This window comes from Thalassophryne amazonica, chromosome 2, assembly GCF_902500255.1.
Source record: "Thalassophryne amazonica chromosome 2, fThaAma1.1, whole genome shotgun sequence".
Taxonomy (NCBI): Eukaryota; Metazoa; Chordata; class Actinopteri; order Batrachoidiformes; family Batrachoididae; genus Thalassophryne; species Thalassophryne amazonica.
In genome coordinates, this window is record NC_047104.1 from 23,817,151 (window position 1) to 23,842,011 (window position 24,861).

Sequence of the window (24,861 nt, forward strand, 5' to 3'; positions counted from 1 at the left end):
GTGAATACTTTCCAAATGCACTGTATACTGGCTACAAAATGTTTAGAGTTATAGACATGACCTTGAGTTTGAGCTTTCAGGGTCACCCAAGGTCACAGGTCATATGACTAACAAAAGGGATTATCTGACTTCATACTAATGTTTCATAGTAACGATAGGTGTATCTGAAACCAATCTCTTGATGTTGCCATTCTACACATCCCTGCATATAAGCACTGGGTCAGAAGTTCATCCTTGATTTAAAAATGATTTTATCAAAATCAAACCACTTCAAGTTTTCCGCATACCAGTTATTTTGTTAACATAGTACCTAAAACAATACCCCGTAGTTGCTACTGCACACATACAGGTGTAACAAAATAGATACAATGTGTGATGAGACTATACCGTTAAAAGGGATTTCTTTGTGTAAATTATCCCATAATTTGAAGAGAATATCGTCTTGATCAATTCATTATTAATTATTGATTTTTCTGTTCACAGTCATCAGCAATTGACTTTTATGGAATTAGTGGAGAGTGTGGCATCGTCAGGCAGGAAGAAGGCTCAGATAAAATACCTGTCTGTGTAACCGGTTATAAAAAAATTTAAAAAAAGTCTTTTCGACTATGAACATGTGTAGGACCTCTGTCAGGACCAGACACTTCTAAAGACATTTTCACCTTGTCAGTGGCAACAAGAAATGTTGTACTGTGAGGTATAGGACTGATATTAACAATATACACCATGAAACTTACTAATCTGTATACTTGGGGTCCATGCAGACTCCACCAGATCTTCTTATTTTTTAACACTATCAACATGTTTTTATTTATGCCATTCTTGCAGGGATCTATAATATATATATAGGTCGGGTCACTGCAGTTATTTTGAAAATAGACTGCTGACTATCTAGCTGAAGTCAGACTATCTGGCTAAAGATTTCTGATAATTTTTTCTCTCTCTTTTTTGAACATGACTTTTCAATACAAAAATGCAATAATTATTCCTTCTCCCTGCATTTGCTCTGATGCAAATAACCTGAATAAAAACTGCCCTAACAGCTCAATAGTTATGAACAGTGATGGACAGTAACACATTTAAAGTAACGCTTTACTGTAATGTGATTACTTTTTCAAGTAACAAGTAAAATAAGGGATTACAAATGCAAAAATAGTCATTAGGTGGCTGCAGTGCTTAATTTGTAAAGTGGGAGGTCCCGGAGCGCAGAGGATGGGTGGCTCCGGTGCAGAAAAAAAAAAAAAGAAGGGCGGGGGGGGGGCTTGCGAACAACGCTGTGCGCCACACCGAAAATAAACTGGGCATGTATTGTAGGCTTAATAACACTAGTCACACCAAATCTGGATAGAGTACAAATTCATGATGTACAGTGGTCCCTCGTTTATCGCGGGAGTTACGTTCTCCGCGTTCACACTGGGTGCGACGCGAGCGACTGCAGCCACAGGTTGCCATGTAATCCCTATGTAAGGACGCGTTTTGGCGCCAAACCGCGCAGCGCGACGCGAGTGAAGCGATTTTGAGCGTTTTGCGCGTTTGTGGCGCGATATTGCGTCGCGTCACGTCGTGTTGCCCTCCTCCCCAAGTTGAAAAATCTGAACTTTTTCGTCTCGTCGCACCGCGATGACCAATCAGGGACTGAATATGTAGTGACGTGGAGATGTCTGGAGTTTGACTGAAGATGTGAACATGTCCTGTATCTGGTAGCAGCCTGTGAGCAGGACTTATGTCTCTTTTGTCCTTTATTTCACAATCATGACAGAGTTTTTGGAGCGAACAGCAGCACCACAGCAGGGGGAGCGGAGTTTCTTTTTTCTTTCTTTTTTTTACGTCGCGCGCGAGAGGGAATCATCCATGGAGATTATGTTACTTATTACCTACACAGATGTACAATAAAGCAAATGGTGACTGGTTCTAAAGACAATTATGACAGAGTTTTTTGGGGGAAAGAGCGAGGAGCAGCCTCACAGCAAGCCGCAGAGTTTGTTCCTTCTATTTTTTTTTTTTTACGTGCGCGCGAGCGAATTGTCTGTGTGGAGAATATTTTATTAATTAACTACACAGATGTATAATAAAACAAATGGTGACTGGTTTCTAAACACAATTATGACAGAGTTTTTTGGGGAAAGAACGAGCTGCAGCAAGCAGCGGAGTTTCTTATTTTTTTTTAAATTGTTTACATGTGCGCGTGTGAACGGGACAGTTGGTCCTCAAACTGGGTCCCACAGAGGCGGAAGGACCGCTGAAAGCGGCCGTCATCCAGACGCAGCTCCTGCAGCAAATAATGATACTCTCTGTATTGGGAGCTTTTCACAACAACTCGCTCCATGTGATCAAGGTCCGTCTTGATGACTTGACGCCGAGCGGAATGGAAGCTCCTCTTATTTGATGACGCACCGGGGCGAATTTTCGCAGCGAAAGTCCACCCAAGCAGAGCAACACACCGGGCGAATTTGTAGCGTCTGATCGCGCCCGGTGTGAACGCGGCGGAAATCCACAAAGTAGCGCTATTTTTTACACTTATTATAGATGTTTTAAGGCTGTAAAACCCCTCACTACACACTTTTCTCAACAGGCATTAACATTTTCTCACTTTTCTCTCTTGTGTAAACACTCTCTTTTTTCTTCTGGGTGAGAAGATTATAAACAGACACAAGCAGAACACAATGCGTGGCTCTCCCTTCACTCACTGCCTCCGGGGGTACGGATGCGGGACCCGCAAAGAATCCAAGTCCTCTCTCGGTGGCCCGGAGCTCTGTGGCTACGGTCAACATCCGGATCAAACAGCGAGCGTAGCCTCTGGACCTGTTGCCAGATTTGGCGCAATTCCGCACAGCAGACAGGAGGGCGGCGGTGTGATTGGCAGTGAGAGCAATCGCGGTGATTTTTTAAAAATATTTTGTTAGTCAAGAGAGGTGGTGGATCACGGATCCAGTATAAATAGCTGGCGGAGCCAACGTCAGAGGTTCCGGAGTGCGCGTCCGAGGTTCTGGAGCATGCTCAGCCTTGCTCCCCCTCAAATTAAGCCCTGGGTGGCTGTTACTTTCCCGCAAACAGACTGCGTTAGGGCGTTACTAAACCGTGATTTTGTTTTGCGAGGCTGTCTCCTGACAATGACGTAAGCGGTGCGTCGTCAATGGTACAGACACAACGTGAATATCAGGAAGAGAAAGCCACAGCATGGAGTGTGGAGGAAGAACTGGACCATGCAGCATTTAATGCTTGGAAATACCAACATACTTTGACTTTGAGTTGGTCAACATGACAAAAAAATTAGTGGTCCACTGTACACTCAGTGTTGGAAGAAAAGTTTTGTCAACAGCGAAAAATTCCACCTCAAACATTAGCAAGCACCTAGCAAGCGTCACACTAATGTGAAGCTAACTGCTGCGGCTACCACATCGAAATCCACTGAGCGGACCTCCGAGGGCCCCTCTTCTGCTAAACAGGTGAAAATAGACCTAAGAGCGACAGGACTTAGTGCTGCTGTACTGAATAAGCTCGTCGCTGGCTATACGTACTGTCGAGGACATGCTGCCCATTTCCACTGTCCACTCCAAAAAGATGTACATGAAATACAACTCTCCAACTCCATCCAGTACACCAGTGGAAAGGGCTGTCAGTTTAGGTGGATTGGTGCTTTCCCCAAAAGGAACAGAGTGTCTGATAGGAGGTTTGAGAAGCTTCTGCTAATGCGATTATAATGACTGTTTCACTCCAAAAAAAACAAAAAAAACAAACAAAAATAGGGCCTCGTCAGAGTAGCCATGAAACTAGAGTGCAAAACCTCCACCAACACTAGTTTCCAATTCCAGTAATTTTTACTTTGAAAAACTTTCAAGGTCAAAGTCCAGTTTAAAAGTGACTTTTCATAAGCTAAGGAGTATGTATTTAGTTCATGCACTTTAATCAAAGTTTTTTTTGTGGTGCTGTCAGGTTTTTTTTGGTTTCTGAATCTTTTTCAGATCATTTTAACAGGAATATTGATTATCTCTGCTGTGCACAACCTGTCGCGGGTTTTGTCACTTCATTTCAGATTGGTAACTGGAAGATAAACAGGCATAAAATTGGAGCCTCCATCCAATTGTGATGGTGCAGGTAAATTCATAACAGAAAAATGAGAGTGACTGAGGCACTTTTGATTGAGATATAATGCAAAATGTGCATTAAATGGGGTTTCCAATATTTAATTAAAATGTCCACAAAATCCTCAATCCATATCGGATCTAGATCAAATTTAGGTGATAGTGAGTGCCAGTCTGCACCTCACTTTCAAATATGAGGAGCACATTTAAAGTCCTGAAGTCCTGTTTGAAGTGGCTTTTCAGAAGCTAAATTAGATGTGATCAAATGGATGGATGGATGATGGATGGATGGATGAGATTTATTGTCATTGTCATTACAAGTGCAACAACAATGAGATTACGTCCACACTCACATTTCCACAGACAAGATACAGCAATTAATCCACAATTATTACTTGTTTACTGTAATAATGGCACACATCAGAATTAAGACAATATATATATACATTTGACATTGTTTATGTGCACTAAACTTGAAACAATCCGTTTTTCGAATTGAGGTGATGTGAGTGTATGGTAGCTGCTGCAACAGGAGTCGCGCAGCCACCAGCTTGGGGGGAACGGGGACCTGCCGCAGCTAAAACCACACAGCCCCCGGAGGGGAGAAGGGGTGGTGTGAGCGGTGGGCCGGGATGGGGTGTGTGATGGGGGGCAAGAGGGGAGGTAGGAGGGAAAGTGGAGCATGCTTCAGTCTTTGTCCATGTGTGAGTCTGTGTGAATGTTCAGGAGTATGTATTTAGTTCATGCACTTGAATCAATTTTTTTTGTGGTTTTGTCAGGTTTTTCCACTTTTCCCATTTCTAAATGCTTTTTGAGATGGTTTTCCATCCGATTTTGGTGGTGTAAGTAAATCCATATCAGAAAAATGAGAGCGATTGAGGCCCTTTTGACTGAGATATAACAAAATGTACACCAAATGGGCTTTTCAATGTTAAATTCAAATGTCCACAAAATCCACAATCCGGATCAGATCCGTATCAAACTTTGTCATGTGATAGTGAGTGTCAGTCTGCACCTCACGTTCGTTGATTAAGATATAATTTAAACCAGAGGTGCTCAAGTTCGGTCCTCGAGAGCTACCTTCCTGATACTCTTAGTTGTCTCCCTGCTCCAACAGACCTGAATCAATCAATCAATTTCAATCAATTTTATTTATATAGCGCCAAATCACAACAAACAGTTGCCCCAAGGCGCTTTATATTGTAAGGCAAGGCCATACAATAATTACGTAAAAAACCCCAACGGTCAAAACGACCCCCTGTTAGCAAGCACCTGGGCGACAGTGGGAAGGAAAAACTCCCTTTTAACAGGAAGAAACCTCCAGCAGAACTAGGCTCAGGGAGGGGCAGTCTTCTGCTGGGACTGGTTGGGCTGAGGGAGAGAACCAGGAAAAAGACTGCTGTGGAGGGGAGCAGAGATCAATCACTAATGATTAATGCAGAGTGGTGCATACAGAGCAAAAGAGAAAGAAACACTCAGTGCATCATGGGAACCCCCCAGCAGTCTAAGTCTATAGCAGCATAACTAGGGATGGTTCAGGGTCACCTGATCCAGTCCTAACTATAAGCTTTAGCAAAAAGGAAAGTTTTAAGCCTAAACTTAAAAGTAGAGAGGGTGTCTGTCTCCCTAATCCGAATTGGGAGCTGGTTCCACAGGAGAGGAGCCTGAAAGCTGAAGGCTCTGCCTCCCATTCTACTCTTACAAACCCTAGGAACTACAAGTAAGCCTGCAGTCTGAGAGCGAAGCCTCTATTGGGGTGATATGGTACTATGAGGTCCCTAAGATAAGATGGGACCTGATTATTCAAAACCTTATAAGTAAAAGAAGAATTTTAAATTCTATTCTGGAATTAACAGGGAGCCAATGAAGAGAAGCCAATATGGGTGAAATATGCTCTCTCCTTCTAGTCCCTGTCAGTACTCTAGCTGCAGCATTTTGAATTAACTGAAGGCTTTCAGGGAACTTTTAGGACAACCTGATAATAATGAATTACAATAGTCCAGCCTAGAGGAAATAAATGCATGAATTAGTTTTTCAGCATCACTCTGAGACAAGACCTTTCTAATTTTAGAGATATTGCGTAAATGCAAAAAAGCAGTCCTACATATTTGTTTAATATGCGCATTGAATGACATATCCTGATCAAAAATGACTCCAAGATTTCTCACAGTATTACTAGAGGTCAGGGTAATGCCATCCAGAGTAAGGATCTGGTTAGACACCATGTTTCTAAGATTTTGTGGGGCCAAGTACCAATAACTCAGTTTTATCTGAGTTTAAAAGCAGGAAATTAGAGGTCTTCCATGTCTTATGTCTGTAAGACAATCCTGCAGTTTAGCTAATTGGTGTGTGTCCTCTGGCTTCATGGATAGATAAAGCTGGGTATCATCTGCGTAACAATGAAAATTTAAGCAATGCCGTCTAATAATACTGCCTAAGGGAAGCATGTATAAAGTGAATAAAATTGGTCCTAGCACAGAACCTTGTGGAACTCCATAACCTTAGTCTGTGAAGAAGATTCCCCATTTACATGAACAAATTGTAATCTATTAGATAAATATGATTCAAACCACCGCAGCGCAGTGCCTTTAATACCTATGGCACCTATGGCACCTGAATCCAGTGAAAGGCTCATTAAAAGCCTACTAACGAGTCTTTCATTGGATTCAGGTGTGTTGGAGCAGGGAGACAACTAAGAGTGTCAGGAAGGTAGACCTCGAGGACCGAACTTGAGCACCCCTGATTTAAACTATACAATAAATGGGGTTGTCAACGATACATTTCCATGGCCACAAAATCTGTAACCTGGATCAGATCCAGCTCAAACTCTGTCAGTCAATAAAGGACACCATCCTACATAACACTCTCAAATATGAATAATTTGATCTGTTTTGACAGAGTTTTGAATTTTGAAGATTTGTTCAATGTTATAGACAGGGATTTTTCCTGACTTGATGTTTGTCCTATGATCTTGAGAGTTGAATCAGTTCTTACCTGTCAGGATATGAATCTTTGGTAAAAAAAAATGTTAATAATGAAATCCTTCTGACTACCAGGACACACACACACACACACACACACACACACATATATGTGTGTGTGTGTGTGTGTGTGTGTGTGTGGTGGTGTGTGTGTGTGTGTGTGTGTGTGTGTGTGTGTGTGTGTGTTCCTGGTAGTCAGAAGGATAACAAAAATTGTGGGCTCCAGGCTGTTAACAAAACAGACAAACTAACAGGAGAAAAACATAACATAACTAACAGCCTCAGTGTAACATGCAACAGCATCTTCTGTTTGGTAAACTCATTATTACTCATCTGCATTTGACCTGTTCTGTTAAAACATGTGAATGTTAGTAATATGGAATATTTTCAGGAGAGATTTTATTATTATTATTTGTTACTGTATTTTATTTACAAATGTTTGAAGGAAAGAGAAAAAGATTTTATTTTAGTGGTGGAATATGCAGAAATATAAGCTAACAGAAGAAACATTTTATTTATTAACACCATGGTCAAAGGTGCATGTTCAAAAAGACTGTTGCATTGAATTTCATTTTTGCTTGATGCAATTTCAGAAAGTTGAAAGTCTGAAACTAATAAACAAGTTTTAAAAAAGTCTTTGATGAATAATGAATATGCAGAAAGTATAGATTTAGGCTGAAAGTTCTATGGTTTAGAGCATATTCAGGTTGTGCATCGTGTTTTTGAAAAGTAACTAAGTAAAGTAATTATCAAAGTAACTAGTTACTTTTGACATAAGTCATCAGTAAGGTAACTGGATTATTTATTGGAGAAGTAATCCATAATCAGTAACTTACGAGGTCTGTTAGAAAAGATCAGACCTTTTTATTTTTTGCAAAAACTATATGGATTTGAATCATGTGTGCTTGCATCAGCCAAGCTTGAACCTTCGTGCGCATGCGTGAGTTTTTTCACACCTGTTGGTTGCGTCATTCGCCTGTGAGCACGCCTTGTGGGAAGAGTGGTCCAGCCTCCTCGGCAGATTTTCATGTCAGGGAAATTGGCTGAGCGACTGCTGCTTTACTGCATCAAAATTTTTTCTGAAAACCTGTGAGAGACAGCCAGGTGGAAACCATTTGGAAAATTCAGATGGCTTTTGGTGAAGATCTTATGGGAATCACACAGATTAAGGAGCATTATTACTGGATTAAAGACGGCCCACAGTGGCGGAGGGGCCGCGTCGTGCTCCGAGCGGCGATCGACAGGCTGAAACGACCAGATCATTTCCAAACTGAACGCTGTGTTGATCCGGGACGTCGTCTGACCTACTACAGAAATGGCAGAAGAGGTGGACATACCACTTTTTCGGCACATTCCACTGTTACAGGAGTTTTTGTCATGAATTCGCGCATCGGGACGGAGCCGCATAGGCGCAGAACAAAAAGCAACGCCGTGATGAAGCCTCACAGGACATGTTGTGGCATGTCCAGCTCATCCACAATTTCTCAGATAGTCACACGACTGAAAAGCCACCGAAAGCCGTCTGAATCTTCTGAATGGTGCAAGAGCTGGGCATGTCAGGGCATGTCCTGTGAGACCAACACAGAGGTGCTTTTGGTCCCGCGACATTAGCGTCTCCGTGGCAAATTCTTCCACTCCTCTTTCCATGACAAAAAACTCCTGTAACAGTGGAATGTGCAGAAAAAGTGATATGTCCACCTATTCTGCTATTTCTGTAGTAGTCAGACGACGTCCCGGATCAACACAGCGTTCAGTTTGGAAATGATCTGGTCATTTCAGCCTGTCGATGGCCGCTCAGAGCGCGGCACGCCCTCCGCCGCTGTGGGCCGTCTTTAATCCGGTTGTAATGCTCCTTAATCTGTGTGATCCCCATAAGATCTTCACCGAAAGCCATCTGAATTTTCCAAATGGTGTCCACCTGGCTGTCTCTCACAGTTTCTGAAAAAATTTTGATGCAGTAAAGCGGCAGTCCGCTCAGCCAATTTCCTGACCAATGAAAATCCGCCGAGGAGGCTGGACCATCATCCCCCACAAGGCGTGCTCACAGGTGAATGACACAACCGACAGGCGTGAAAAAACTTCATGCATGCGCACGAGGGTTCAAGCTTGGCTGATGCAAGTACACATGATTCAAATCCAATAGCTTTTGCAAAAATAAAAAGGTCGGATTCTTTTCTAACAGACCTCGTACTTACTATTTCTAATAACTTGACCAACACTGGCTGAGCTCAAATTTTACTATGGAGTCCAACCAGATACATGTCAGGCTTCACCCCTGATCTGGGTTATGGTTTCAGTTCTCCCCCTTTCTTATGGCACCTTTTGCCCCTGCTTTGATGTTTTGGTTGTTTATTTTTTGGTCATGTGTTTATTCATTGATCTGTTTGCTTTGTCACTTTTTCTTTTCATACTTCAGCCATGGTTCAGTTCCTTTCTTGTTTTGTTCAGTCAGTCCTGTGGTTTCACTGTTTATCATTTAGTTATCATCTGCTTATTTTGCTGTTCTCATTTCTGTTGTTATCTGTAGGCTTTAATGTCAAGTTTTGTTATCACTTAGTCTCTGTTTTACTTCTAGTTTATTCTCAGTCTGTTCCAGGTTTAGTTTTGTCTTAGTGTTTAATTTCCTATTATTCTCGATCAGTTTTTAGGTAGTTGGCCTTCTGTGTTTTAGTATCTTCTGGTTGCTTTTCAGTCACGTTCACGTTTTTATTACCAGTTTGTGTTTCCTTGTATAGTCATTAGTTTTCATGTCAGTAATTCTTTTCACTGCTCACTCACACCTGTCTGTCATCATCCTGTCTTTGTCTGCTCCGTGTCTGCACTCATCTCAATTCTCATGTGTTCACGCCCAGCTTCAGTGTTATCACAGTCTCACTCTGATCACTGCACTCTCTGTCCTGCACCTGCACTTCCTCATCTCTGTTTGTCACACCCATTTGTCTGTCATTTCCCTTGACCCTACTTGTCACCTCGCCTTTTCTTGCATCTCTTTCCCCTCTTGGATTCACTTGACCACACCCCCTTCCAGATCATTCTCCCATCACGTACATTTCGTTATCCAATTACCACCTGTTCTTATTTAAACTGCTTCTGTTCACTTCCTCCTGCTCGTTTGGTCGACTTTGTCACTTACCAACTCACGGCACAGTTCTGTTTGTCTGTGTTTTTGACCCCTGCTCTGTTTTTTGGAACCCGTTTTGCCTCTGCTCTGATTGTCCTGTTGTTGGTTTACTAAACTCTGCTGTTTTGGACCTCGACCTTATTGTCTCGCCCCTTATCTGTACTTTTGCACCGTGGACTGCTTGCCGGTGTACTGTACCTGTGTCTGCATTAAAGACCCAGCCTCCTTTACTCATATGCCAGCCTGTGAGTCTGCATGGTGTGTCCAGCCTCAGTCAGTGCCCTCACTACTTCCCAGCCTGACGATACCATTATATCAAACTGGGGGTGCAAGTGGATCCCATAAGGAAATATTATGGAGCCACAATATGTAATCAAATTGGATCAAATAAACTGAATTCACAGATAACTACATCAAATGGCAATTACAGACAATTTCAACTGAATAAGTATAACTGTCTAACAATATGCAATAAATACCCATGGGGTTCATCTGGACCCCAGGTTTACTGATTAGGGTTAATATACTACTTTCCATAGTCAAATAGATGATGCTGTCCATAACAAAACATTTATCATTATTTTGAAAATCAACCGTAACAAACATGAAATGTGGCCTTTTATTGACCGACTAATGGAGAACCCCATCATAAGGTGCCTATGATTGTTGTACATCATGTATGTGTAGTAGCTGCACATGGACTACAGGTGTACATTATCACACATGTTGACTGTTACCTCTTGGTGTTTTTGCCGTACAGGGTAAAGCAGCCGATGGCCTCGCTGTCTCTGGAGGCAGAGACTCTCGCTGGACCCTCCAGACCGGTGTCGAACTGAGGAAGGAAGCTCCATGTACAGCTGGTAAGAGCAGATGCCTCAGCACACACAATGAGTTCTCCAACCCCTAAACATGACGAGAGAGGAAGGTGAAGGTGGATGAGCACCAGGATAAAAATACAAAAACAAAACAAAACAATAACCAACCTGAGTGCTTAAACCTCCCAGTTACATAGACTTGTGTAGGTCTATGTAACTGTTTTAAAGAAGGGCAGATTGTAGTGGGAGCACTGGGGTATCTGGTGATTGTGGTGCTATCAGTGATAAATGGTTTACATGTCTCAGAGTCAGGCGGGAGGGAGGCCCCTTATCAGAATTTTGCTTAGGGCCCCAGATAGGCTAGGACCAGTTCTGCCTAAACCCCCTTTTCCATGTGTAAAGGCAAACGTTTAACATTAGAGTGGATTTCTTTACAGGTTTATTGCCACATATTTCAGATACAGCCCGGACACGTGCACAGCAACATGATGACTGGGAATGAGTGTTGTGTGTATCACAAATCCATTTTGTTTCTCTAGTTTTGACTGCAGAACTGTAGTGTACCTTGAAAAATCACACATAAAACACTCCTGACATGGAACCAACCAGTTAACAGTTCTCGTATTATACAACAGTACGGGGCCTTCACACCGAACACATTCAGGGTGTTAAACACGTCACACATTGCTCTAAAACCATTAATTTTAATGAGAAGCATTGAGTTTTTGAGGTGTTGCTTTGTATGTCAAGCCAATGCTCCCACATTCAGTCACATATCACCAAAAATCCACTGTAAAAAAAATGCTGTTTTGTTAGTTATTGCGGCCCTTTTTTCGCTGTAATTAAAGATGGCACCTTTAAATGTGGCATAAAAATGTCCAAAACATGCTGGTTTTCACGCCACAATGGAGCCTGTTAATTACGTAATTTTTTTAATATTAACTTTCTGTCTTAATGCATTTATAATTTGTTTAGGTTCTTGTTAACATATACACGTTATTATTATTATATTCTCAGTATATTATTATTATTTTTACTTCTATTTTGTCAATTTGATTTTTAAATGGACACAACGGAAGGACGCGTTTTTAATTTCTTGTGTCATCCATGTATTTTTAACATATTTCAGTTATATTATGTACTTTCTGTCGTGGTTGGGGTTTTTATTTGTTGTTATTTCTATTTTAGTTAGTATTCAGTTCTTGTGTGTTTTTGTTCTGGGGTTTTTTGGTTTGTGCTTCTTTGGTTGCATGCTCTTGTGTTTGGTATGGACTTGATTTGCGGTGTGTCTGTCCCCCTTTGTTTGCCACACCCTCTCCCTGCTGGTCCTCCGCACCTGTATCTGATTTACTGTGATCACTCCCTCTATTAAGTCTTGCTGTTTCTGTCCTTCAATGCCAGATCGTTGTGCCTAACCACCTTTGCTTGCAGCCTTCTTTCTGGGTTTCTTGTCCTAGTCCTTGTTCTGACTGCCTGCCGTGTTTTGACCACCTGCCTGTTTTTTGGACCACGCCCTGCTTTATGTATTTTTTACCGCTGCTGATTCTTGACTGCTTTCTTGTGTACCAAATCCTGCCTGTGACCACATTAACCCCTCTGAACGCCAAACACCTGAGTCAGAGTCAAGCATTTGTGTCCAGCCTCCTCTGGTTCCAGAGCCTGATAGACAATCTGGCCAAGAACGGACACAGCTGACTTCAACCATCTATCACTGGAACTGTGCATGCGCCATGGTGAACAGCTGGCACAACAGCACCAAACTGTGCACCGGACTCGGTGAGGTTGGCATCAGGTCAAGACGCCATGAGTCCTCCTTGAGTTCCCAAGATGACAGTTGTTACACAGACTCGATCAGCAAACCCTCCTCCCCACTGCTACCACCAGCCCGCCTCCCAGCGCATCAGCAGCAGCGGCAGTGTCTGCTAAGAAGCCTGATTTTTGCAATCAACTCTCGCCCAGAACGTTTCTCTGGAGAATCCGGTGACGTCACCCCTTTCATCACCCCAATGTGAGTTACCCTTTGAGCTGATGTCATCTATGTTTCCGTCAGACAAGAAACCAAGATAGCATTTATGATATCTAACCTCACAGGGCATGCAGCATCCTGGGCCACGGAAAAATTGAGCAGTCAATCCGAGTCCTGAGCTCTCATTGGCTCTTCATCACTGCATTCGGCAGGTTTCAACACACAGCACCTGGGTGAGAGGCAGTTTGATACCCTCCAGCAAACTGAGTCAGGTGTTCAAAGTGTCAGATTACGCAATAGACTTTCATATCCTGATTGTCAAAAGCGAGTGGAATCCGGCGGCACTGACTGATGTTTTCTTTCAAGGACTCGCTGATTACGTCAAGCCAGCTGATTGCACTTGACCTCCCTGAGGACCTGGATGTGCTTTTCAGGCTGGACATCCGTGTGGATCAGCGGATGATGGACCATCCCAGAGGGAGACCCACATCACATCAGCTGATTAGTTTGCACAGTCTCTGCAAGGGTTGGGTATGGAGAACCGGTTCTTTTCGAGTATCGTTAAGAAATGATTCGATCCACCGATATCAATAGTCTTTTTGCTTAACGATTCCCTTATCGGTCCTTCAGAGCAGCCGCTGTTTTTGAGGGTGTTTGTCAGGAAAATGATCATTTCTCTGGTTGATTACAGACTCTGCAGTGGGTCTGTAATCAACCATTTCTGCAGCGCGACACCACTTTGAAGCGTGATCCAATGAAGCAATGCTTCGATCCACTAGCTCGTTGGTTCTTTGATTCGCTGCTCTTCAGAAATGGCAAGTCTGCTTCTTAACCCCTCTCAAAGCCATTAAAATATTGTGAGTCACTTTTGTGTGGATTAAAGTCACTAACTGGGACTCTTGTCTTGTTGCAGTCAAGAAATGAGAATCGTCCTCCGTTCCATTGGCACAGCTCCAAACGCTGCGCGGCTCTCTGCTGAGAGTCTGGTCAGAATTAATAACTTCAAAACGAATTGCCACTTTAAATAAAATGACACCTCTTACTAACGTTGTAATACAGACAAGAAACTACAATCGACTAAAACTTTTTTTTTTCCTCCCAAAATGAGACGTGCTGCATTCTTTATAAATTACATCCTGACGTGCAGCACAGTACAGCTGCAAGAGATCAGCTCAGATGTATGGAAAGACATTCATGCCAATAATGTCTGAACGGAAATGCTTTTGACAATAATTACAGATTTTGTTTATTTTTATGTCCAGAGATCAAGGATCCACCATGTAGAGTTTATTATGTCCAATTTTTAAGGATCCAGTGACCAATTTCATATTTATTTAAAGAATCGATAAAATGTTGTTCAATTAAGTTCAATTTCAATTTAATCAGCTTATAAAGCACCAAATCACAACAAAAGCCGTCTCAAGGCACCTCACATAAAAAAATGTAAATAAATAAATAAATAAAATACATAATTAAAAACAGAAGTAAAAGAATAAAACAGATAAAAAATAAAAACTATTCATAAGAAAGAGAATAAAAATAGGCTTTAAGTCTTGACTTAAAAATGTCCACGGACTCTGACTGCCTCACGGTTCCACAGAGCGGGTGCAAGATCAAAAAAAAGCTCTTTGACCTGCTGACATAGAAAACCTGTAAAGCCTAATTTTAGTACACAAAAACCTCACGAGGTATCGATAAGGGAATCGATAAGGAATCAATAGCGATAAAATCTTATCGTTACCCATCCCTAGTCTCTGCCCCACCAGTACGTCCCAAACCGGTTCCAGCCTGCTCTGAGTGGACTCCAGCGAACCCATGCAGCTAGGACGAACACGCCTTTCCACGCAAGAGCGTAGTGAACATCAAGTGGAAGGATGCTGCTTCTACTGCGGACAACTGGGACATTTAATTTCAAGTTGCCAGGTCAGGGGTGCTCCTACACAAAATAAGCCACCAGTCCGGGTGAGTCAAAATACTATTTTCCCCTCTGAGCCTCAAAAAAACAATCAAAGCTAAGCTAACATATGATCATTTCTCTGTGACAATTCCTGTGTTTCTAGATTCATGATCTGCACCTTAAATTGCACAGTTTCTGTCACCCTTTGGTGGTTAATGCCGTAGACGGTAGTCCGCAGTCCGCTTGGTCAGATTTCCCATCGAACACAATTGATAAAACTCACAGAAGCTGATGATCACTCTGAAAGTATCAGTTTTCACATCTTTGATAGTATGACTCACCCGGCCATTTTAGGGCACCCGTGGTTAAAACAGCATATTCCGAATTTCGACTGGGCTAACGGTCAGATTAATTCATGGGATCCACACCGCTATAATACCTGTTTTAGTAGAGACCTGGTTCAGCCTGTTATCACTTCGCAGGACCTTACCGGCATTAAGGAATGCTACCACGACCTCGCTCAAGTTTTTAATAAAACCAGAGCCAAGTCCTTGCCTCCACACCGCAGCTACGACTGCGCTATAGACTTACTTACTTAGAACCAGCCCTCCCAGTGGTACATTGTATTCATTGTCAGCACCAGAACGTCAGGCTATGAAGCAATACATCGAGGAGTCCCTCGCTGCCGGACTCATCTGCCCATCTTCTTCCCCCGCCGGAGCGGGGTTGTTCTTTGTTGAGAAAAAAGGCAACACACTTCGTCCGTGTATTGACTACTGGGGTCTTAATGATATTACAGTTAAGAATCTGTACCCCCTTCCACTCACGACTACTGCATTTGAAAGTTTGGATGGTGCTAAAGTTTTTACAAAGTTAGATCTGCACAAGGCGTATCACTTGATAAGAATCAGAGAGGGGAATGAGTGGAAGACGGCCTTTAACACTTCCCCAGGGCACTATGAATAACTGGTTATGCCTTTTGGGCTAACTAATGCACCTGCCGTTTTCCATAATATGGTTAATAGGGCTGGGTTGCTGTTCATTCGCCTGCTTCCGGTTTTGTTCGGGGTCACCACAGCGGATACATCCAGATTCACAATGGTAATTGACACAATTTATCTCAATTCTGGAAGGAGTTATGCAGGATGCTGGGAGCCACTGTCAGCCTGTCATCTGGTTACCACCCTCAGTCCAATGGCCAAGCAGAGAGGTTCAACTAGTAGCTGGAAAAAGGCCTTTGGATTTTGGCCTCACACCATCCTACCGCCTGGTCCTCTAAATTAAGTTGGACTGAACTCGCTCATAATAGCTTGCCCTCTTTGTCTACATGATATTCCCCATTCCATGTGGTATATGGTTTTCAACCACCCCTGTTTTCAGCCACAGACATTGACTCTCCTGTTCTCTCTGCTGTGTCTCTCATTTTGAGGTGTAGACGAACCTGGGAGCGGGCGCGTCAGGCCCTGCTGCACTCTTCAGCCTCCTATAAGGCTGCCACCGATCGCAAGAGGTCACCCACGCCCACATATGCCTGCAGCCAAAGAGTCTGGCTCTCCACACGGGATCTGCCTATCCAGGGCCCTTCGAAGATCCTCACTCCCAGATTTGTCAGCCCGTTCCCCATTGCCAAAGTATTGAATCCTGCAGCTGTTAGGCTCAAGCAGATTCACCCCTCATTCCACGTGAGTCATGTCAAACCTGTTTCCACCAGGGACTCTGGCCGTTCTACCTCCTCCCGGCACCTCATTCATTCACGTCAGCGATTACCAGACATCAATCGATTCTTCACAATTCTACATGCGAAGACAATAAATACTATGATCCACCAAGAGAAAATTCAAATTAAATTAAATTAAATAAATAAACAAAAAGTAAAATTACTCTGTTTGGCCTCCGTTTGGAGCATAGAGGCTGTGCAACAGTGTATTCTTGCTCGATGATGTACTTGCCAATATTTACGTGTTCTGCCTGCCAAACAACAGGGTTCTGCCAGTAGTAGAAACGCAAACCAAGCCAGACTTAACTGTTCCGTCCCGGACCATACCGTGCAATACCGACCCGAACTGCTCAATGGCAATGGGGTTGTCAGCATACGCAAAATTGTTAAAATGTGACAGCTACATTAACGTATTTGATGTATATGGCGTATTCTGCGCATTTTTCATACATCGGAATGCGCTGGCTAAATCATGAAGGTGTGACAGGGCCCTAAGTTATTTAAAGTTAAGATTTTTCTTGTATTCACAGCAGTAACAATTAAAAACTGCAGCTTTATTTCGTAAAAGACAGATTGAACAATTTACAAATATAGAATGTTCACTCAGCTCAACTGAGTGAACATTAGCATCAGCAGCTAACGTCAGCTAACGTTAACTGATAAATCTTCAGCGGTGCACTATGTCACGTTTTATTTTCAAATACTTACTCCACTCACCTCAGACAAATTTGCAGAAGCTCTATTGCTCAACCTGGGTGTGTGTATATATATCCAAAAGTGAAGAATTCAGATTGCGTGTGCCTGCTTGATCACACCGGTGTCTGTGTCTCGCTCTGCCCGGGTCTGTGGCCTTAACACTGACCGCTTCAGTACCTTCAGCTCGGCCAAACATTCAGTCCGAACAGTCGCTGAAAAAAGCTTCTCCCAGCAGAGTGATGTCTGTCACTCTTTCTTAAGTTTTTTCTCTTAATGTTGTGGTTATGACTGGCAAACTGAGGGTTTCACTTTTCCCTGTCGCATATCCATGATTGTGGTTGACCGTGCTGTTCACCGGGCCCTCAAACAGCCAGATGGTGATGTAAAATCTCTGCCCCCTCTGTACGTTGCTGACACGTCCAACGCACTCAAAGCAAATGCAGGCGTCAAAATGATCGACCGACGCCTTCAATGTAAAAGGCCCTTAACATACAGAAGATGGGTAAAGAAGATAATAAAACTGAATATGATCATCTTATCTGGCAAATAACAGCTAATAAGAATACAGTTTGTAATCCCTGTCACGTTTTTTATTCAGACGTCTATTTCAGCTATTCCATTTGTAGGATAGTGAAAGAGGTACTTCGCTCAGTTGGCTCAAGTTAGCTGTGCCTCCCCTGTAAAGTGAAGGAGAACATCCATTAAAAAAAAAAAAAATCAACTGATGGTTTACTGTCCTCCACATGGCCGATCACATGGCCAAAAATATTGTGATACCATTTTTGATTGCCAATGATACTGAGGAGGAGTTCAAATACCTGTTATTACATGAAGATGGTAGAAGTTATAAGAGTAATCTACATGATCAATTAATGTAAATAATTGGGCCATTTTAACCAGGTCAACCATTAAAAAAACAATCGAAACTTAGCTACAACTCTCAAACAATGTTGATCTAACAATAAAATAAGACAGATGGTTGAACACGTGGATTGTAGATACTGCACTCTGCCACCACAGTAGCGTACTTGTGAAAGGTCAACCAAAAGTAGAATGCAGTATCTGCATTTTTGGGATGACGGGTCAGATGAGTGGTCGCTGTTCAGCATTTCCACTTAAAAATACATTACATGAATGCAGTGCAACTAAAACTTTAAAGGTGTTTTTCTCAGTCTCACTGTTTGCGTAGTTACTTCACTTGGCCTTTGTAGGGCACCACAGCTCACATACTGTAAATAAATCCTGGTCTGACTCAGTAGATAATTCAAATAAAATAATTTCAGAGCAGCTGAACAGCTGGTAGGTGTTTTTTAAACCAAAAAGAGTTTCATGGGAAACTGTAAAGTCTGGTACAGCCAGTTGCCCAGTTCTGGATCACCTTTTTTAAAGTCCCGCTATACGGAGCCATAATGCAACTGAATGTCCTTTATTGGGTATTGTTGTATTGGGTATTTGGATGTTATCTAACTGAAAAAGTCTGGATGGGGCAGCCCTTCTACTTAAAGTGTGAAGCCACAATTATGCGTGGCGCAAATATTTGCCGGAAATGGATCACTTTGCCGGTTTCTGGATCACGACACTGTGTGTCACTTTGGGGGCATTCCTGGCATCTGGCTGAAGCCCTTCTAATGCAGAATGATACACACTGTGCCCAAGAATGTGTCAGTGATCCACAACCGGCAAATTTTCACGTCAGAGATAAATGCGTGCAGCAATTAAAACAGCAAGACATAAACACTGACATTTTCTTTCCCAAGTAAGTAAGCATTTTCCCACTCTAGAACCAATGACACCGATGGCTAACTCAACCTTTGCGACTTAATAGAGATCATTACTTTCAAACTTGCAGGAATGAGTGAGTGAGAAAAAGCGCACACAACCGCAGACACCAGATGTTTTTGATTCCTCTGCTGATAACAAGGACGGCTGGATCCGGTCGCGCGTGTGTTGTTTGTAGACAAAACATCAGTCTTTCCATGGTACCAAGTATAGCTTATTCACGCTGATACGAAAAACTGCGGCGCAAATATTACAGCAGTGATCTGGAACCAGCAATGATCCGGAACTGGGCAAGTGACTGTACAAAAAGAATGAATTTTGACAGGTCAAGGTGGAGCCACCCTCTTCATCAACTGCTCATTGGTTAAAGGTTGACCCAAATATATACAAAGTATTTCTGGGCTGTCGCCTGTGGACAACGATCCTGACCAAAGTCAGTGCCCTATGAGTTTTGCCGGACAACTATGAGTGAAGACATATTTGTGAGCTGGCTTTGCAACACTCAGACTTATTCACTAACAATTACAGTTGTGGAAAGAAATTTACATACACCTTTGTTCTGAAACCCAAATTTACCCAAATGCAACTGTTCCTCTTTATTATATATGGTAGTGCAAGTAATTAATGTGCTTGCCTACCAAAAGGAAGGTCCGCAGTTCAAGGCCACCCTTGGCTCATTCTCAATATACATATGAAATTCCTGCAGAAAGGGTACTTGGTGTAGGGTCCCTACACACATGACACGAAAGAACGCAGAAACCAGAAGAAAATCCACGAACCAAAAATGAAATAGGGAACCACGATACATTCCCCCTGCTTTCGGGAGGGACACACAGTCGGACAGGCGTGCACGATACACTGGCGAGGGTTTCGTGCATGCTCGTGGAAAGTCGCACACACAGAAGCGGAGGAAAAAAATTAAATAACACCACAATTTATAATACTTAATTCCTGTTATAAAGCGCGGACTTAGCCTCCACCTAGACGTATACCAGGAAGTAACGAAATGACGTGGATTACTGTTCTCCCTTTCATGTTTTACATGAATTACATGATGCGCTCATCTCATGAAGACCTGGCCGGCTCCTGTGTCATGACGAGTTGGCTCCTGTCTCATGAAGAGCCGGGCTCTCACGTCGTGAACACATCAGCTGGCATGGCATGTCCAGCACGCAGTGATCCACCACAAATGTGATATGTGTTTTAAATGTGGGGAAATCCCACAGTGACATGCGCCTCGCAGGGGAGTCCCGTAGAGTGATTTCCTGCATAGCACGATATTCAGCAGTGTTGCGGTGCACTGACGCGATGGTCAGCTAAAGCAATATGTGTTTTAATTTATTTCTACGCGAGGACAGCATGCCGACGTCCGCACTTCATGCTGTAGTTATGTGACTTCATATCCTACAAGTTCCCCAACTTTGACTTGTGAGCACAGATATCTGAACAGCTGCACTTTGCAGGGGGACACGCCCACCTTTGTCTGCAGACCTCGTCAGCTCATTGAAAAAAGTCACACCATTTGTGATGCCACACTCGTTTTGCACGTAGACAAATTTCAGAGACAGCTAGAATGTGACCACCTGCTCTCTCCTCTCGTACCAGGAGCACTTTTCTAAGTGTCCAGTGAGAGGTGTTGGATGTTCGTGTGCAACACCAAGCAAAATGGAAGAAACTAAAATAATTAAACAATATGTGCTCCAATGACAACTTTATTTCCATTATAAAACTACAGCTCACAAAATGATTCCATCGTACTCGCACCTTGGAAATATCAGAGCTTGTAAATATTCTGTTTATGAAATACCTGACTTAACAAACCAGTCAACCAATTATTTTCCGTCATGCACATCTTCACATGGTGTGCTAGCATGACGTGAAATTTCATTGTTGGGGGGGGATATAACGATTGCAGCAACATTTCAGTTTTTTATTCAAAATGTCAGATTTTCAGGGGGCCAACAGTTTACACGCACCAAGATGAATGGCCTCCTTGAACAGCATGGAAGAGTCCAGAAAATTCAAGAAATTGATGGAATTACTTGTAAATGTCAGGATTTGGCCCTGACCTGGGTTATAGTTTAATTTTCTCCCCTTTTCTTTTTGCCCATCATCTGCCCCAGGTTTGATTATTGTTGTTTTTGTCACTTGTTTATTCTCTGTTCTGTGCTTTGTTCCTTTGTTCTTTGTTACTTTCATATTTTGCCCATGGTTCAGTTCTGTTCTTGTTTTGTTTAGTCAGTCTGTGTTTTCATTGTAAAATTTAGTTATCATTTGTTTATTTTGCTATTCTCATTTCTGTTATTATCTGTTGTGCTTTAGTGTCGGGTTTTGTTTATCACTTAGTCTCCATTTTACTTAGTTTGTTTCTTAGTCAGTTCCAGTTTAGTTTTGTCTTAGTGTTTAGTTTTTTTTATTGTTCTCAGCTCTGTTCCCATGTTGTTTTTCGTCTTTACTTATTATCTGATGGTTCGCTTTTCAGTTTACATGTTCATGCTCAGTTCATTCCTGTTCTTAGTTGCATTGTATTCTGTCATCAGGTTTTAATTTATGTATTCTCTTTATTCTTCATTCCATTTGTTTGTTTTCACTCCATGCCCCTGCACCAGCCATTGTGTCTTCATCTTTCACTTTGATTCTTTCTGCTTTGTGTTTGTATTCACTCACGCTCTTGGCACCTGTTCACGTGTCTTTGCCTTTTTCATCACTCCACCTTGTGTAGTCCTATCTCACTACCTTGCACCATGTACCATCTTTGTCCTCCAGCCACACCCAATTTCTAGATCATTCCCATGCACGTGCACCTTGTTAACTTTGGGTGCCAGGCACCCTCATAGCATTACAGAACAAACTGGCCATAACATGGACTCTGCAGACTCCACCCCTGCCGTGGACTCTGTTGCTGTGAACCAGGACAATGAGGTAATAAAAGAGATTTTTGCTGACTTCTCTTTTTTTGTGTATGTTTTTGTGACTGCTACACTCCCACTGAAAAGTTTGATTATTTGGAGCAAGCCTGGGAGGTAGTGGAATCGAACGCTTGGCTTTTTGACATTTTCCCAGAGATATACGGCCTGGATGATATTTTTTCTGAGGAAAGACTTCCTGATTGGATGAGGCACTCTGAGGCGCACCTGCCATCTGAGCACTCGCCTGCTGACGAAGAGTCGGACTGGATCAATCTTGAAGAGGATTTTTCTTCTGAAACAGAGCAGGTAGCACTCCAGGACATGACTACTCTTTTGTTCAAGATCCAAGACTTATTTTTTGAATATCAGGACTGCCCTAGTCGGTGGAGCAGACAGCGAGTTTTTTCAGCTCTCGATCAGATCTTTTTGGCCGAGCCTGAGCTGGTAATCGCTTTTCCCGAATTATCAGACATAAAAATGCAGTTTGAGCAGGGCAGGGTTCCTCTCTGCATTGAGGACCCCATAGATTTTTTTGTCTGAATCTGATATCACTGCTGCCTGCTGCGACGAACCACGCGCACTCACCCTCTCAGACGCAGCAGTCGCTTTTCCCAGGCACACAGTAGCACAGATGCTGGCCGCTTCCTTCTTGTTCACAGTTCCTGAAATGTAGCCACTGTGGCCGGTCTCACTCCAGGTGCTTCCTAAACCTGCTCCACAGAGGAACCAAGTGGTGTCCACAGTCACGCTTCCAGATCCAGCGGAGCTGCTCGTCTCAAGTGCAAGCACATCAGTGCGTCTGCTCTGGGAAGCTCCGGTCCCAGTGCTTCGGAAACTATGAGCGCCTCCGCGTAAATCATAGGCAACAGCTTTAATGTCGACCGTGCCGATGAAGTCTGATGCATCGGCCTTTTCTGACTTCTCTCTGGTGGCCACACCTACCAGTCCTGTCATCGGCAGCTCCAGCCAGTTCCACCTCTGCACGCACAGCGGTAGCTACACTGGTGGCGTCACCTGGGCCAGCATCATCGATTTCAACAGCAGATTCAGCTTCAGAGCGCACCGCAGTTGTGTCAGCTGTGACGCCACCCGATTCTGCTCTCTCGATGGCACCAGCTGCTTTTCCCTCAACGCACACCACAATCGCCTCATCTCCACCATCATCCTCAGCCTGCTCAGCCACTTTGTACCCTGCAGCTGACATTGCTTCAGCGTGCATCACTGCAGTGCCATTGGGGATGCCACTCAGTATTGCAGCATCTGTGACATCAGCCAAAACGTCACATGCTATCGAGTCAGCCTCCGTACACTCCCGCCATTCTCCCTTGACACCTGTTGGAAGAGCCATTACGTGCCCTGCTACACAGCCCACAGCGGCACCGGAGGGTACGTCCTACACACACACACAAACAGTTCAGCCATCCCAGAGCCTCCACGGCCGGCTCCACTGTCTGTGTCTTCCCTGAAGGTGACTACTAAGGACAGTATTAAAGGGACGGTCAGTAATTTTTCTTTTTGTATCTGGATTATGTTGATTTGTTCTCATGCCTATGAATCTGTTGGTACTCTGTTGAAAGCACCACATCAGAGCCTGAGATGGTTTTCATGTAAACTTTATGTAAAAGTTATGACTGATATGTGTTTACTGATGAGCTTCAGAATTATTTCGTTCTTCGGGTCATCCTCCGGGATTGGTTGTCATTTAGCGGGATTTAACTCCACTCATGCAGTTGCTCAGTCTTTTCATTGGTTCCTGAATTTTTTTTTTCCTGTTCTGATCATGTTTTGGATTTATCTGGAGGAATCAATTTTTTGGATTTCTTGAGGGAAAGGGTTTCAGGAGTTGCTCATTCTCTGGTAAGTTTTCTTTTCTTAGGCTGTGTTCTACGTCATGCAATTGGATGAGGAACTTTTTAAGTTTTTGGATTATGCACCTGTGTGCCTCATTTAAGATCTGTTTTGCTGCTCACTTTAGTGCTGTGGTTAGATTGTTAAAGCCTAAGCTTCATTCACTGAATCATTGGTCCCCATACTCGTTCAAATGGTTTGTTGTCTGGAAATGGGATTTGGAGACAATGTGCGGTTTTCCCTCTCATTGTGTATTTGGGATGATTTGGGTGCTAAACCTGTTGTGTTTTTGGATTAAGCACCTTACTGCCTCATTTAAGATCTCAGTAAGTCAGTAATACTCTAATTGAATCAGATAAGCATCTACTGAGTACATTAAGTCTCTGGTTCCCATACTTGTTTGAGTGGATTGATGTCTGGAATTGGATTTTGAAGACTAATTGTGTTTTTCCCGCTCATTGGGTATGTGAAATAATCTGGGTTCTGTTTCTTTATCAGTTGCAATGGTTTCCCCGTTTGATGGGCTCCAACCTTAAGCATTGAGGTACTGTCAGGATTTTGTCCTGACCTGGGTTATGGTTTAATTTTTTCCCCCTTTCTTTTGCCCATCGTCTGCCCCAGCTTTGATTTATTAGTTGTTTTTGTCACTTGTTTATTCTCTGTTCTGTTGCTTTGTCACTTTGTTTCTTTGTTACTTTTCAGTAACAAAAGTAGTAGTAAAAGTCAGTAGTAAAAGTCTTAGAAAAAGTTCAAAGGCGAGCCACTAAGCTAGTTCCTGAGTTACGTGATCTTCCTTACGAAAGTAAACTTGCCCAGTTGGGGTTAACTTCCTTGGAGAACAGATGTGTTAGAGGTGACTTAATTGAAGTGTATACAATTTTGAATGGTTACAAGAATGGTGATTATAAGAATTTTTTTTGAATTAAGAAGGTATGCTGGCCTTAGAGGCCACCAGATGAGTCTGGAGAGCAAAGCCAAATGTATGAAAAACTTTTTCAGCGTCAGAACTGTAGAATTATGGCTGACTCCTCATCTGGATTTTTTTTTTGT

General features: G+C 42.8%; 1 pseudogene; it reads right to left on the bottom strand.

Moving 5' to 3' along the window:
- Positions 1 to 24,861, bottom strand: part of LOC117522933 — a 247,761-nt pseudogene that overhangs the window by 95,899 nt on the left and 127,001 nt on the right.